The sequence below is a fragment of the Microplitis mediator genome, chromosome 2 (genome assembly GCF_029852145.1).
Source record: "Microplitis mediator isolate UGA2020A chromosome 2, iyMicMedi2.1, whole genome shotgun sequence".
Taxonomy (NCBI): Eukaryota; Metazoa; Arthropoda; class Insecta; order Hymenoptera; family Braconidae; genus Microplitis; species Microplitis mediator.
In genome coordinates this window covers 21491834-21509603 of record NC_079970.1, presented here as the reverse complement: position 1 = coordinate 21509603, position 17770 = coordinate 21491834, and the positions used below count along the sequence as shown (strand labels likewise).

The 17770-nt window shown below is 36.3% G+C and overlaps 1 protein-coding gene across 2 annotated transcripts in view; it reads right to left on the bottom strand.

The window, feature by feature from the left end:
• LOC130663977 (zinc finger homeobox protein 4) overlaps nt 1–17770 on the bottom strand; it is a 159241-nt gene that overhangs the window by 79633 nt on the left and 61838 nt on the right. The window lies entirely within an intron of this gene.

The following is a 17770-nucleotide window of genomic DNA, read 5'->3' as shown; positions in this document are numbered from 1 at the left end:
GCGAGACTGTTTAATTCAATGTTAATTGACTTACTGTAAATACCGTAGTAATTATTAAAAAATTTAAATTATAAATATTCAGACAATATTATTTCCCATAAAAATATTTATCGGATAGTCATCAATAATAAAAGTATAAATGTAATAATAAATAATAATAATACTCATGACTATTGGCAGAAGATCATTAATCAAATTGTTATCATAGTAAAATAAAAAAGTCATTAAAATAATTTAAATATTTTAAATAATTAATTATTAATGAATGATTATTCAACGATATTACTCAAAAAATCTAGATAAAATGTGAAGGATAAACGTCTCTTCTCTTTTATTCTTACATATATTTATTTTTTTTTTTTTTTAATATATATATATGTTGGATGTAAGTATACATCTAGGAGTTATGAGCAATTCGTGCAGGTTTTCCGCGGGGGGTAAATCTCTATCCACAGCACAAGACGCAGCCTTAAGATAATTAATTACACTGAGTCGAAGCAAACGTCGTTGATCCTTATCTCAGGGATACTTGGCGAGTCCCGGCTGACTCGGAATTCTCGCCATCGATCGGCCAGTTGTACCATGTAATAATACTGCCAAGCGTTGGCGGACCACATGTGTTCACGCTTACACATTCGGCTATTATATTATTATATTATTGTACATATCATAAATACCGTGGATACACTTGTTAATAAAATAATCCATTAAATCTAATCCAAGATGTGACCTGTACTGGGCATGTCAATTAATAAATCCTGTATGATAGTTCATATCCGTTATGACACATCTCGGTTATTACCCTCTTAAATTTGAACGTGAAAATAGTGACTGTTTACTGTTTACTAGTGAAAAGTATGTCACTAATTCAAACAGTGGTATACTTTTCCCCGAGTCAAAAAACAAATTCGGATTTAAGTCTCAAAGTTCTCAAGGAAGTTTTTGAGGATCAATTTAGAATTTTAAGATTGACAACACTATAGAAAGTTATCTTAATTTAGTTCTCAAAGTAGTAGTTACGGCCCATTTTACCACTTTGATGACTAAACTGGAGTAACATAACCTGGATTAGAGCCTCAAAATATACTTTCTTACTCTCTAAACATGAATAAGTGAAATAAGTGATTATTCACTAATTCTGAGTGCCAACCGAACCACTTTTTGAAATTAACGGTTCAGTTTGCACTTGAAATTAGTGAATATTTACTTATTCCACTTATTCATGTTTAGAGAGTAAATATGAAATAGTGAAATTAGTGACTATTCACTAATTGCTAGTGAAAAGTATATCACTAATTCAAATAGTGGTATAATTTGCACTAGCAATAAGTAACTATTCACTGCCAAATAGTGATTTTCACTAATTCGTTTTTAGAGAGTACAGGAATAATTTTATCCACATTTGAACCTCAAAAGTCTCATTCGACGTTTTCTCTCCCCTCCCTTTTTCTATCTAAAATTTTCTTAAGTCCGAACTATAACTTTTCGTTCGTTGCAGATTTTGAGGCCGTAGTTATTATTAAAAATCGATAATTTATTCGCATTTAGACCTCATAATTCTCATTGAGGATTTTTAGTACTAAAGGAGAGTTACTTTTTGGGCAGAGCATAAAACATCAAAGGAATTGAGGCTTTTGAGGACTTAGCTAGAATTTGTGTTTTGACTCGGGTCACTAGCAATAAGTAACTATTTACTGCCAAATAGTGATTTTCACTAATTCGTTTTTAGAGAGTACACGCAGAAACATTTTTAGTAAAAAGTTCCCAGAAAGTTTGATACTGTAAGGATATGTGATAAATATCGAGATTTTTTCCATGTCCACTGTAAAATATTCTACTCGATAGCACTAAATTAAGTGCGATTTCTACTATTAGTAAAAATTCAGTTACTGAGATGCCCTTACAGTCCAAAACTTTATGGGTAATTTTGACTAAAAAATTCTCTGCATGCAGTGAGTCTCCATACTTTCATTAACGCAGTCAAAACACTTGGGAAATTTTTTTTGTTTAAGCTTTGCGAGCTTGTTGATAAATTCCTTATTCAAGTAAAAAAATTCATGCCACCCTAATAATTTACGTTAGAAATGAAATATTTTTGGATTTTGAAAAACTGTTTGAGCCTAGATCCAATAGTTGAGATTTTTGAGCTTCCAGTAAATTTTTTAAAAGTTTTGCAAGAATTTACTGCTTTGATTTAAATCTTGTATGTAATTTTGGTAAAAGAGAATTTTCTGTAAAATATTAAAATTTCAGACAGGATGTTAAGTTTCAATACAAAGGAGAGATTCGATCAATTGAGTTCCGTTTGAGAAACTAAAAATGCTGGTAAAAGTCAAAATAAATGAATTAATTATAATTTTAATGGCACACAAGTATCTGGATGTGGGTGCATCTATAATATATAGTAAGTACATAAAGGTTCGCCAGATTTAGTGTCACGATGATGTGGAGAATAGTATCCGATACAGCTACTTCCAGGTTTTATACCATACTTACAATTTTATTAACCGCATAAAACTCCTCGTTCGCGTATCACTCTGTTCCTCTTCCTAGAGGTAAAAGTAAAAAAATAAACTCTCATAAAAAAAGTTTTATTTTGTAAAATTCATTCCTTATTAAAGTGTATTGGCCCTAAAGTAACCTCTCGTTCTTAATTTATTTCACGAAAATAAAATAAAAAATTAACTTTTTCGCATCCTCGTATTTTCATCATAAAGTTTGGGGTTCAAAAAATTTAAAAAAGTCGATTAATATAAATAAAAGCATTAGAAATACGCTGGTCCGATTATCCGCCCCAGCGATAGATCATTAGGAAATAAAATTAATTACCGACACCGAGTGAATTAAGAAGGGGCCGAAAAGACCCCACGGATTTCGAAACTATTTAACTATTACATCCTTTGATGGTTAAATTAACGTTAATTTTCTCTCGGCAGACTCTAGACGAAGTCGTGTATTGGTACGAACTGAGGATTTTGTCGAACACGTTCGACGACGGATATAACCAGTCAACCGAGATGCTGGCCCAGAGAGCTAACAGTCGAGCGAATGCCACATCAGCCAGTATAAAAACTCGTATAGTTGTATTAGTCGTACAGATAAGAGGGATTTACAGACACTTGGACGCTCAATGGCGCGAATTTAAGAGCGCAGCCGTTACGCTTCTCATTCGTTAGCATAAATTAATTATTTTTCAGAGATCCTGCTGCTTCTGGTGCCAGCAGCCCATCGCCAGCTGATGTCAGCGACCAATTCATTTCATTATATCCCTCACCAGACGCACCTAATATTTAATAATTAATATATACTTGCAATAAATCTATAGTCTTCTATATTTATCGATACACAATACGATACTAATTTTGGTGACCATTGTGGGAAAGGCTGAAGGTTTGTCTACCTACTCCTGTGTGTTAGAAGTCATGCAAGCTTACAGGCAATTCAGAATGACGAGAAGAGAATACACGAGTATTGAGACGAACAGCCGATGAGAAAAAAAAAAATAAAAAAAAGAAAACTGTAGATCATTAATCAAATTTGAATTCCAGTTGAGAAGATTCCAATCGCATCTTTATACTACATAGCCTATACTATTATTTCTCCCGCTCTTAAACTCTGGTAATTAATTAGACGGCTTTTATTATTGACGTTTTCCTTATATATTATATTCAACATGCAGCCTAGCTTTTGAATTTGGATGACTCGTTTCTGAATATCGTTACACTCCTCCATAAATTATTTCAATAAAATCATCCGAGTTAATTAATTATCCGATCGACTTGAGTGAACCGAAGGAAATATTCTCTTGGAAATTTCCTTACATTTTCAACAATAATTTCTCAGAAATTATGTTATTTAAATATGTATATATATATTAATTTTTCGCTAGCCAATAAAATTCAAGCATAATTTCGATTGAACATACGGTGAAGGTAATTAAAAATATATGTCATTTATGTGGCAATCGGTTAAGATAGGAGTTAAATTTGAATGTGAAAAATTTTGAAAATTTAGTAAAAGTTAACTGATCTATAGATAATAAAAAAATGATTTTTTTTTTAAATTTAAAAGTAGTAGATGTAGATGTAAAAATTTTTAGTGTCGAGTTGAGTTGGAGTGGAATGTTATTGTGAGATGAAAAAATAATAAAATTATTAAGACGTATGAGTTGAGCCAGCTCTGAGCGTTAAAGATGGCACAATAAATGAAGTGGACTTAGATTGAGCTAATTAATTAATGCGCACGTCCTGTCTCGTCCCGCCTAATTATCTCGCTTGTCCGACTGTCCATCCGCGGTTGACGCACGTCTCTCACTGCTCTCAGTCCCTCATTCATTAATTTATATAGAAATACACACACATATATACATATATTTTACACTTGGACATTATTGTACATGCACGTGGTTCATATATATTTGTTCTGGTTATTGTGTTCATGTATCTCTTACTCGCTAACCCGTAATTGTAATTACACTAATTATGACGTCACACAGGAAACTACACCTAGAAAAATCATGCGACCTCGTGCGACGCATCCGCATGTCTAATTTGAGTCTTCTGATTTTACTGTTCTTTTAATTTCAATTATAATTATTATTTTTTATTTTATTAACATCAGCAACTAAAATATCCAACCGAGATGGTCGCTCGTCTCGTGTAATGAAACCGAGTTTAAATCGCTGCGTCATTAACCAAAACTCAGAGTTAGATAAATAGATAGATAGACACTTGAGTAAAAAATAAAAAACTAAATGCGTGGGTTTTAATTTGAATTGACATGAGATTTATTTTCAACGCCGGAGTTTAGACTCTAGAGTCACAGGAAAAGTCTATCGACGAGTCTCTGGATCTATTTTTCTCACTTTTTATCTCTTTCCTTCTTGCTTATATAGAAAAGGACTTGATGCACATACCAAAGGAGAGTTTAGTTCAGGAACTTTGTGGAATGCGAATGAATAAACGTCCGGGCCGACTAGGAAACAACGTATTATTGACGGTAAACCTTAAAGGTTCTTTTATAAGCTGTTATTATTACTTTTGTTCAGCTACTGAGAGTCGATTTTGAATAAAATTTTAAAATGTTTATCTTAATATTTTTTTAAAATTAAAATTTGTTTGCTCTAAAAATAAGCAATTCCTTTTCATTCCTCAGAGATTTTTATTACTCATGTAAATTATTACCGAGCTTCTCACGTTTTTACTCCACTTTTGTACAGGCTCCAATGCGTCAATTGATAATACGCGCCGAGATTTATGTCAGTCTATTACATTTAATGTAAAATTTATTTTTGCTTCAATAAATATTTTAAAAAAAAAAATCTCATACATTAATTTCCGATTGAAGAATTTAAATCAACAGATTTAATATCTGTAAAAAATTAATTTATCTAATTAAAATTAAAACGCAGGTTACAAAATGTTAACTGATTTAATTCTCACGGTTTTCTGAGATATAACTTCTACTATTGAAAAGTAACAGTTTCTCCTTCACTAATACATCGCCCGAGAATCATTTAGATCTAATACGGATACACGAACTCACTGACAGATCATTGATTTTGAATCGCGAGATCGATAGCTTGATTACTCGCGGAGTTTTTTATCCGCGTTAATCAACCAGTCGGCTACAAAATCAAGATACACCAATAATCTTTCCACATACCAACAAAACACTAAACAACATAATCACACGCATTCCAAAAGTGTATAATCACATTGCGTGACATTTAAATAACCAATAAATTCTCCCTTATAAATATATGTATATGTATTTATAAATATACATAAACATGTAGATGATTATGATGAGGATGAGGATGAGGATGATTTGATCGTCCGCACCGATATCACTAGATTAAGCCCACTGATCAAATATATGATCAAAATGTATATTTAAAAAAAACTTGAAATAAAATCCCGAGGTCCCAACCAGCTCATAAAATATCTGTATCGGTGTGTCATCGACATACAATTAAAGTCATATAAAAAAATCATGAATTCATTTAACGATTTCTGTCTGAGCTTCACACCCAGTGTGATGTTAATTCTACAAAGGACAGATTGAATCGTATATTTATATATAGTAGGATTATTGTTATTATATATAATAAATATATAAAAAAGAAAAGTAAATTGGGTGACTAGAAATAGAGAATTTGGTCGTTATACGCCTTTACGAAGGGTCGTAACGGGCCAAATTCCAACCGATTCGCGACGATTATCGACGATTGGATTCGTGCTTGTCTATATATAGGCCATACATACTTGTACATAACATATATGAATAAATATATAAACGAATGTGAATAAAAGAATAAAAAAATTTACCTCTGTGCGTATCCCTTAAATTTAGGTAACGCATTAAGGTCTGTCACCTTTTTTTATTTTTTTACCCACCACCCCCTGTAACCCGGGTGTACTTTATGACTGGCACCGGAGAGTCGGGTAAGACTGAGGCGAGCCTGCAGAGCCGAAGGTTCATTTTTAACCTGCCCTCGATATCTAACGAACCCCAAAGGTGAGGAGGAAACGAGAGCGAAATCTGAGTTAGTTCGTGGGCCGCTTATAAGACCATCGAGTAGACGAACAAAAATAATAAAGGGGAGGCAAGGAACCCTCGAGAGGCAACAGTAAGCCCGAACCACCGCAACGAACTTTAATTGTATCAGGATGTCGATGTCGAACCAGAAGGGTGTCCTATCATGTACTTTTGAAATTTGGGTCGATGGTTGGTATTAAAACCAAGGAGGATGCACGCACTGTTTCTATTATTGTCTCACGGGGTGATCTCTCTTAAAGATCCCATTGCACTCGGTCGTCTTACTCGCTTGGTTTTCATCCCCAAATAAAATATTTAATGCCTGTGAATTTAATGCTGAGGAGCTCACGGGCCGCTACGCACTTTTATTGTCCTCCGATATTGGCTTATTCGCTCGTTGTAACTCACTTCCTTGTCCGGCGAGCTGCCACAGGATCAGGCACAGTGTCACCGACTTTTAGTCTACACCAGTCTTGTGTTATATAATGGCGAGTCCTTTCTGAGGAGGGGAAGAGAATCTTTGGTTCGAGGGACAGAAAATAAAATGAAATTATTTTTTGTATATATACTCTTGTCTATTCATATATATGACATACATGGGCATTATATTTGTCTCTTGAGGACAATGAACGTGAATTAAGGATTAAGGACAGAGCAGTGTGGGAATACGGGAATGACAGGAGAATATTATTTGGGTGTTTTGTCTGTGGATTTTAGTACATGTACATATAAGTCTATACGTGCATACTAAATCGTTATTTCTTTTTTTTGACAGAACAAGAGTAAGGAAGTTAAGAATAGAGGGATGGAATTAAAAATAAGGGGTATGTCTTTGTAACGAAATCTATTTGAATCCCCGGAAAAAATGAAGAACCCTCGTGCTAAGAAATTAATAAAAAGACAGACCGAAATTTACTTTTCAATGCCGCAATTTTAACTGGCAAATTCGATAATTTTTTGAGCCACAAGCTGCCCCAGTTCCCGACCAGAGGGCTCTTGATGTAAAACGAAAACCACCAAATCGTTTTCACTTTGTACGCTAATTTCGATCCTTGATAACGCTACGCCAGGTACGACAGTATCTCTTCTGGGTAACTTGGCCCTATTTCACAAAACTAAACTCAACTAAACTTCATTTTATTTTATTTTCTTATTGTATTTTATGTATTCATATTAATATATTCTTTGCACACGAAGGGTAAGGACCTACGCGATAGTATCTTGCGACAAGTGCACGAAGAATCGGGAATAAGGATTCACCTTAATATTCTTTTGTGATGAATAACCCGAAACTCTTCTTCTTCTTCTTCATATATTTTTATTCTCCTTAAATCCAGGTATAAATTTAATGGTAAAATTTTGTTGGTGAAAAAAGTGAATTAGCGATGCAAACGAGCTCGCGTGAGAGTGGCTTACCCCTCATTCTACTCAAGAAAAACTTTATTATACATACATATACCACGTGCGCCGATAAATATTCAATTTTAGCGGACGCAAAAGTGAAATAAAAATTGTGTATTGTAATTTGAATTAGAATTGATTCTAAAGGTCACGTGCTACATATCAAATGCTCTTGGTGCTCCCGATATACATATAGATATTTATGTACAAGGAAGTGCATCTGCAAAATATTAAATTTTAACGAATTTACGAGTTCAAATACGCGCCAGAATACGTATAGGGAAAAAAAGTTGTAAGTAAATGGGGCTCGACGTTGTAAGTATTGTTGTATGATCGCCTTATTTAAATAGCCGAGCGATATTTTAGTAACCGTTATTATAACTTATAACATGTAACTATTTTTTTGACTATTATACTTTGAAGATCGACAGTTTATGATGTAGCATTGTTATGTACATGTTAAGCGACTCGGATTCTAGACGATTTAATTTCAATAACCGAACAACCACCATCGATCAAAATCAATTCCAGCCGTTTGATTAAACCCATTGTCTGCCACTGGAATCCATATTTATTTTTTTGTAAATTGTCTTCATCATTTATGACACGGTTTTTACAAAAATTATGTAACCATGAATCTGGATGGCTGTTGTTCGGAATATTATTGATGTGCTCCCTTAATTTCGGGCATAAGCGAATATATTCTTGCAACCCTCGGTGGCATGACCAGCTTCCGGCTCGTGTCGATCTTAAAATATTCAAATATTGTCCCTTTTTTCTCAACATTATTGTTATTTATTATTCTTTTCTCGCAGCCCGTAAGGCGATCTCAGATGCGCGAGCACGCGTCCGACGATTATAATTCTAATATCCCCGGCGTCTTTATCGTCGAGGCTCGTCATCAATGTACTTATATATTTATATATACTTATTTTTTGAGGCTATGATGGGTGCATATTATTTTCGGCGCGTCATTGCTACAAGTGTTGACTCTTGACGGACTGAAATCCCGACACGCGACTGAATTTTATATTTTTATTTATTAAAATCCTCGAGGCTTTAATTTATTTACATGTTTTTCATTCCTTAGCCGCTCGTGGCTCACTAATTTTTCATGCCACGTGTTTTTTGTCAAAATTTTTATTTAAAAGAATAAATTTTACTTTCAAACTCGACACTTGTCTGTGAATTTAAACTTCAGTCACTAAATTTCTGTATAGAATTTTTTAAAAAAGTGTCAGAAGTCAAATATTTTTTTGAAAAATTTTCAAAATATTTTGTCAATCACAGACTCAATAAAATTAAACATAAATTTATTTTATGATCCTTGAAAGTGAATTAGATTTTTATAAACTTGACATTGAAAACAAAGTGACAGTTGCCACCCACACACAAAATTTATGCGTTAAATATTTATCTTATGTGTTTATGTAGTTTGGAAATACTTAATCGCAACAATATTTCCATTTACATTGTCTGCGAAATAATGTGCGTTTTATCGCCTTAAACTTGGACATACATGTTTCCAAATAGCTGCAACAAACTTGCAATATCGCGGATGTAACTCGTGGCCGGTAAATGATGGCTGATAAAACGGTGACGTGAATTGTCGAGCGTGGGTGCAACCTGACTATTTTACTGCCAAATAAGTTTATAAGATGATGTGAAGTGATAGAATTTTCACATCAACGTCACTTCAAATTTACCATCGAAGCTTTCCGCAAACAGAGTATCAACACCGACACTTGGGTTTACTAAGTAAATATAAAAAAGCAACACAATTAAGTTAATTATGTGAAGAAAGTGATGACTGAGACTGATGACATAAAAAGATTTACGTCACGTGCGCAAGAATTCCGCGAACATTAATATAGAGTGTTTGCCAAGTTGCTATGATTATTATCACTCAGGTTAAACCTACACCCTTGTGCAAATTATCTGAGTATATAGACATACCACCTTACTAATAATCCTTTCATTCAGTCATTATTCTCAATTGCAGAATAATCAAATTTTTATTGTTTTTTTTAAGTTCTGATAATTTCACTCAGGGAAATAATGCTTTTTCATGATACCAGCATCGAAACTTGAAGTTTCAGTGTCTCTACAGCCCGTCAAAACAAGCTAATTTCAAGCCGATGCTGCAAACAACTGCTAGCAAATTCGGAATTCAAAAATGCCTTCATACAGCGGGCAGAAACATGGGTGTTTCTTTCTAAGGGAAGAAACAGAATTGTTTCTGCCCGGTGTCAGTTATATTTAATATTCATTTTCAGCCTTATTACTCTCATTTGTTTACTTGTCACTTCAGTTTACTCATTTCATTTTTTATGTGACAGTATTAATTACCCGAGTCAAAAAACAAATTTTAGTTTACCCAAAAGCCTCGATTCCTTCGATGTTTTTTTTGCCGCCCAGAAAGTAACTCTACTTTAGTCTTTAGTACTCAAAATCCTCAATGAGAACTATGAGTTCTAAATTTTGAATTATAAGTAAGACCTCAAAATCCTCAACGAATGAAAAGTTATACTTCGGACTTTGAAAAATTTTAGATAAAAAAGGGAGGGGAGAGAAAACGTCAAATGAGACTTTTGAGGTTCAAATGCGGATACAATTATTCCTGTACATTTTGAGTATTTTGAGGCTCTAATCCAGATTGTGTTATTCCAGTTTAGTCCTGAAAGTGGCAAAATGGGTCGTAACTACTATTCCGAGGACTACACTAGGATAACTTTCTATACTGATGTCAATCTTAAAATTCTAAATTGATCCTCAAAAACCTCATTGAGAACTTTGAGACTTGAATCCGAATGTTTTTTGACTCGAGTAACCAAATAAAATTAATAAAAAATGAGTGAAAATAATATTTTTGTCTTATTTACTATTTAATAAGTGACTATAAATCACATATCTCATTCTCTAACAGTTCTCCGCTCATCGGCTTGAAATTAACTTGTTTCTTACTGGCTGCTGACACTGAATCTTCAAGTTCCGATGCAGGTAATCATGAAAAATATAGTGTGTGACTCAGGATAAAACACGATTTCAGACTGCGGGTGATGACAGCCAACTTCACCCTGGTCTGAAATCGTCTTGTTTCATCCCTTGTCACACAATATACTATTGAAAATGCAACATAGCAATGAATGCTCATATTGTTGACAGCTATCCCTAAAACAAATATAGTCATGGGCTATCTTCGATGGCAACAGTCACACAATGCCCCCGGTCCAAAACAGTCCGTATCTCCGAGATACGGACATCGTAAAAATAATTTTTCTTCTACTTTTTTTGAGTTTTTCTGCGACAATGCGTCATAACAAACAATAAATGTTCATATTGTTGACAGTTATTACGGCCAAAAAGGGAGCAGTGGCTACAAATGGTCCTTCTACCCTTATTGTCTTCTTTTATTTTTATCCAGACCGAAATCAGACTTTTACTGCCTATTCATTAGTCTGTTTTTGATCGTCTTTAGATCAGTAATAGCTTACAATTTTTTATAAAAATTCAAAGACAGACCAATTAGCCCTAGTTAGACTAAAATCAGATCAAATTTTTCGACCCGGAAAGAACATTATTTTTTTAACGTGTCAGCAACTTTATTTATTCCTCTTCAGACTGTCGATCTCGATATCATCACATCAGAGCAAAGTAACCGACGATTTTACACTCGCCTATGAACAAACATCAGTTTTAACAAGCCCTGGCGTCTCGGTCGTTATTGGCGTCTAGCTCTACTCTCTATGCTAGTTTTTTCTTCAAAAAATTTATTATCTTAACGGATGTCGTTACGTAATTGCGAGCATTTCTTTTACCATCCCTCGATGAATATTTAATACAGTCGATTGTATGCGCCCGGAACAGTTCACTGGAGTTTAAAGTGTCGATACCCCGAATAACCAATCGAATTTATTATCCTCGACTATGAAATTAGGCTTTATTCTTTATCGCTTTCTCTCAAAATTTTTTTACTCTTTTTTTATCATCGGCTGATTGTTAACTCGAACGGCAAACGAAAAAAAAATTCAGCTTGACAGCTGGCGAGCTGGTTCGCTTTCATATTATGATCACTAAAATTTCATTTTATCCATATATTAAAATGTTAAATTGAATTTGAAAAAAAAAAAAAAAAAAAAAAATTACTATTAATATTGCAGTAAAAATATATATCACAACCAGGCGTCCAATTAAATTACTACAGTAAATAATAATAAACCGGGTCCTTGTAAAAAATTTAATACAGTTTAATTAGAGAAAATTTTTTTAATTTACCGATAAAATATTTGTGCAGGAAAAAGCTTTTAAGTTCTCGATAAATCTTTAGTCTACTTAGCCTTAGAAGTCTCATAATATATTATATTATACTTAGCTTCCTTTGTAATAATCTAATCCGGAATGTCTGTGCAATACCGGCATCAAAAAACGCTTTAAAAAATAAGTATGTAAGTGTATTATTAAAAACTTTGACGTTCGTTAGCGTGCATTGGCAATAAACTGCATCGCGATATTTTTTTTGTCACTAAAAAAGTTTAACTAAGAGGTAAAGAAAGTTCAATAATGTGTGGTATAGATATTGTGTGTGTGTCATGTGTGTACATTATATAGTCGATCGCAGCAAATCCGATAATTGTGGAAATAAATGGGATTTGTGTTAAATAAAAACTGCCCTGTGCATTTATAGGTATTTATGGACATTTAGAGTGGACATTAGCGTGTTTAAATACCCGATGAAGATAATTAGGTTATTGTATTTAAATAATTTAATTTTAAGTCGGGCGGACAGGGCTCGGTCGAATAGTTGAAGCGTGAGTTTTAAGGAAAATAAAAAAGTTAAAAGAGGAAGAGGAATGAAAAGTATAGAGAGAAATAAAGATTGTAGGCAGCAAACAGCACGTTGGTAAGTATAATGGTCGGTCGTGCAGGTTTTGGTGGCCGGGGGCTGAAACATGAAAATGGTAATGGAGAAGAGTCTGAGGCTGAGCTAAAAGTCCGTGCAGTGGCCTCTGCTATCGTGGCAATGTGGCGTGTTTTAAGGATACGGATAGAATTTTTACAGTACGTTGTATCCTATTAATCGGAATATCGATGTCTGTTGAGTCGCGGCGAAGTTGTCTTGGTCTTAGAAGTGTATTAGAGGGAACCGACTGGCATCCAGGGGTATAATGTAAGGCGGAGGAGGAGGAATGAAATGAGAAGGTGGTGGAGGACTCGAGGCACTCTGGGCTCGCGTGCCTCTGATAATTATACGCTCGAACCGAGACTCGAGACTGGAGAATCAAGTCTAAGGTTCTCTGCTGGTTATTCGACAGGGTCGGAGTTGACCGGCGTCTAATCGATTCGCCGGTTCGACATGGAAATGTTCTTGAGTGTCCCCGAGGGCATTTGATGGATTTCCTTCAATTTGTTGGGTTGATTTTTTTTTGGTTTGTTTTGTTTTGTTTTGTGGCCAGCGTTAAATGTGTTTATTGTTTTTCGGAGAGAGGAATTTTGCGGGCGAGAAGTAGCTGAAAAAGGGGATAAGAAATGACAGGACAGAAACGTTCGGCGGGACAAACGAGAAGGTGATCGGCGATCGGTGCTCGTGGTCAGAATCGGGAATGTAGTTTTGCCAGGACGAAAGAGAAAGTTAAGTAAAATAAAGTAAAGTAAAGTATAGTGAGGGCGACGGAGTGAAGTGTCAACAGATTTAGCACCGGTAGTGAGTCGTAGTCGGGTCGATGAATGGTCAAGGGGTGGACAAGCGGAACGTGCGGAGGCATCGATCGAGTTTGCCACAAAGTAGTGCTCGCCGGAATGGAGAAAGCGGAAAAAATAAAGGAGAAAGAGAGTAAAAGAGTAGCATAAAATGAAAAGAAAAAAAGACAGAATCGAGTGAAATAAAATAAAAGATGTGGAGAAAATAAAAGGAAAATGGGGAAATGGAGAGACGCGGGGTGCTGGTGTGGAATGGAAGCTGGGAAGAGGACTGAGGAGATGCTGCTGGTGGTGAGGGTGGAGTGGGGGTGGGGGTGATTCGTGGTGAGCCAAGAGCCGGGCTCACGATCAAATATTAAGTCTTATCTGGCGCCGTTTCACCCGGACGCCCGGATCGTCTCTCCTCTATCTTACTCTTGTTAGACACTCGCTGGTTGTCTTCGTCACTCTAATTACCCTCGCCGCCGGCGCTTAGTCTCTCTTATACATATATACATACATATATATATATTTGGTTTGCCTCCTCTCCTCTTATATACCAGTTACCACTACCACCTTCACCCCACCAACTCAAGTTCATTTGGTGGGCTTCCCTCCTGCGCCTTGTCACTCAGCCTCGCTCACGCGAAATCGACGACTTTAGTCGCAAAATGCGTACACGGAAACTAAATTAAAATGAGTTATTTACATTAAACCGCTTCTCAGTACATACCTAAAATTATTGACTCAAGACGCTGGTTCGTGTCATCCGAAATTATATTTTTTTCTCTGAGAAATTTAATTTTCGACGTCGTCTGAGGAAAATCCCTTGGATAGTATTTCCCAATTCGAAAAATAACACGGGAACAACCGCCTGAGAATTTATTCACGCGGTCACCGAGCGCGAATAATTGATTAAAAAATTTTTTCGCCGGGGGGTGGCGGCTAGTATGCACGCGGCGTTTCTTTTTTATGTTGAGACGACGCGAGGGTTGAAAAAGACACGACTCAAGGAACCTCGGGTCTCGTTACACTTAATACATATATGTATTATGTGTATATATTTGGGAATAAAAACGAGGGAGCTGTTCAACGTTCCCTTGAGGGTTTCGCGATTGAAAATTCCCTCCTCGCGATGAGCCTCGTTCGACGATTGGTCGCGACAGAAAAAAAAGTTTTCTTTCCCTAATGACCTCATCGAAGTGGTTTACCGTTAATTCAACTCCTCCATCCCTTTGTCATCGGTCCCCTTCTCGTCTCCTCCTTAAAATCTCCCATCCTCCAGCTTCTGCTGATGTCGTTTTCGAAATCCCGCGCTTCTCTTCTCGTTAAGCCCAGCACCGCACATCGCCCATTTTCGTCGTTTATCCAGCTTATACTCGCTCCTCTAAATCCTCTCATCGTCATCGTCATCTCGGTCTCAGCGCTTCAATGTTTATCAGGTGACCCAGAAAAATATTTACAACCAACGGCCAAGTCACTCTAGCTGCTGGTAACTAGTTGCCAGTTGCTAGTTACTGGTGTAATACAGTAGCCGTGACGATGCGACTCGTGACAGACAATCAAGTGGTTTGATTTGCGGAACCAACCAGCGAATCACCGAGAGAGATTGATTGCGACTGGTGATCGATCCGTGATGGCAACGTCATTAGACAGTGTCGGCATAGATTGTCGTGTGTCTCGGTTCATTCCAGCAGGGCGCATTAAATGGAATTGAGTAATTTCATTTGAATCCCACCAGCGAGTCGATGATGTTATCTCTCGATTCTAAATACGATTGGCTCTCTCCTTCTCGCCAGCAAGTACATACCGTAAAGTCAGTTAAGTGCAACTAGTCGTTATAAAATACTCTCAACACGGAAAAGAATAAAAAAACCCGACTAATAATAACAATAAAAAATAAATAAATAATTATTATAATAAAGGATAAAAATGGGGGAAATAAGCTTTAGCTCGGAATGGTATGTGTGTGTGTGTGTGTGTGTGTGCGCCAACGACGATGGATAAACCATAGGCTCACGACCCCGTTATTCGCGCGTAATCAATGGTAATTGCACCTAGCGGCAATCCCCCCACACAACATACTCACTCTTATAACGCACACGTACATGCACACTGTTAGACTGCTCTCCCTCTTGTAATAATGTTCATGTACAACTCACTTACACGCTCATGTTATTTAACGTCGAGTTATTTAACGCGGTAAGACAAGTTTTACCCAGTTTTGCGGACAGGGCATTACAACACGGCATTTCATTAATAACATGTGTGTGTATATCTATATAGAGGGTTTCTGTGCAGCATTGCTCGATCGATTTGTACAAAGTGTCGAATTAAAAACGCATATAATACTTCTGGCCTAATTACTCCCTCGTGTACTTCAGCTTACAACTTTAAATCGTGGGATAAGAATCAGATTCACGTAATAATATGCCGCGTCTTATTTTAACGAGCGGGGGCAGTATATATATATACATACATATATACATTTAACTTTCATTTCTTCCTAATTCTTACAATCATGTATCCTTTAATGTACTCACAATGTACGAGTGTGTGTGTGAGTGTGAGTTGGATGTCTACCAATACAATGAGATTTTTATCTGCCAAAAAAGACGAGGATAAAAAAAATAAATAAGGGAAAAACTGTCTTAAAGGGGTGGATTATTTTCTACGCGGCGAATGCTTCTTCTCCATCCGCTGTAAAAGTACATGTATATATATATATATATAGACATATAGTCGCTCTCGAGCTTTTTATTTTCTCGCTCGCTCGCTCGGTTTCTTAATTTTTTTTCAGCTGCAGACGCCAACGAAGAAAACGTCTATTGATTTTCAGCCTTAATGAATTCGAGCTAACAAAAAAAACCCCTCTGTATTTTATTCTTATACTTTTTTTCGGGCGTCCGACTGATGGCTTACACCCCCGCATTTAAACACACGCTTTAAACACAAGCCAACTCGGTGAGAGTGTATAGAACAAGTAGGTAGTATAGCTGTAGCAAACCAGCAGCTTACTAACCCCATCCGCTGATTCCACGAAGCCACGCCAATCACTGCGCGGCGGCATAATTACAAGCGTGCAGGCTAAAATAGCAAACTAACCAGCCCTTATTCTTTTTCGGTAAACTCTCTATAGCTTCTTGGCCGCCTCCCAACCCCCTCGCGTTCATTTTTAAAAGTCTATTTAAGCCGGTACTCTCGGGTCAATGGAAAAAAAATAACAAAAAAACAATATCAAGAATAGAATAGAATGGAATGAAAAAGAATTAAGCTCTGGCGAATGAAAAAAAACTTAATCAAGTCAGGGTAGTATTTATAGCGAGTTGAATTGCACGAATGCACCCTCTTGAGTCCACTTTTACTCAAGTTTACATAAATTTTATATTATTTATTCGAACAAAATCACGAGCTTCCACGGCCCGATCGCTGGGCTCTCGAGTGTGAGCCGGAGATCGAGATCAAAGAAACTCGTGTCAAACGACTCGAAAATCAACCCTCAGTGAAATAGCCTCAGGCACTTTACAGTACGTCAACGTGTACTTTATTGTGTGAAGCCGTTTCGAAAAATCTATTTCTCCGATTGCCGAGATGAGATGATGCTGCACAAAATACTACTCGCAACAAAGACTATTACGGACACTTGAGTCGGTGTTTAGTGCGACAATTAAACTCTCGGAGATACCGAGCCGGCTATAGTGTAAAAAAACTTGGAGCCCCGAACTACACGCAGCGTGGCCGCGAGGGTGCGTTAATCGAAATGAAACCGTGCGAATGAAAATTCTATGCTCCCGAAGTAGATTATCCCACGAGTTTAACGCCTCCTGCATTATTTTTTTCTATTTTATTTTATTCTTTTCTCTTATCCTCTTTATTCTTTTTACACTTACCACCAGGAGGGTAAAAAAGAGTGTTCAATCTGCAATCAAGAATTCTTTCAGCCGAGCGGCGTTGATTGCGAGCCGTTAATTACAAGACGTTTTCTTCTTCTTCGGGTCTCCTCCTCCTTGTTCTTCTCAGCTCATTCACTCATTCACTCCGGCGTTCCTATCCTCTTAGTCGCCCTCTTGAACGCAATTTCAATTTACCAAATGCCGCCCAAGGGAACACAAGCGAACGCCGAAAGACATCCAACTCTTATTTCGAAAGATAC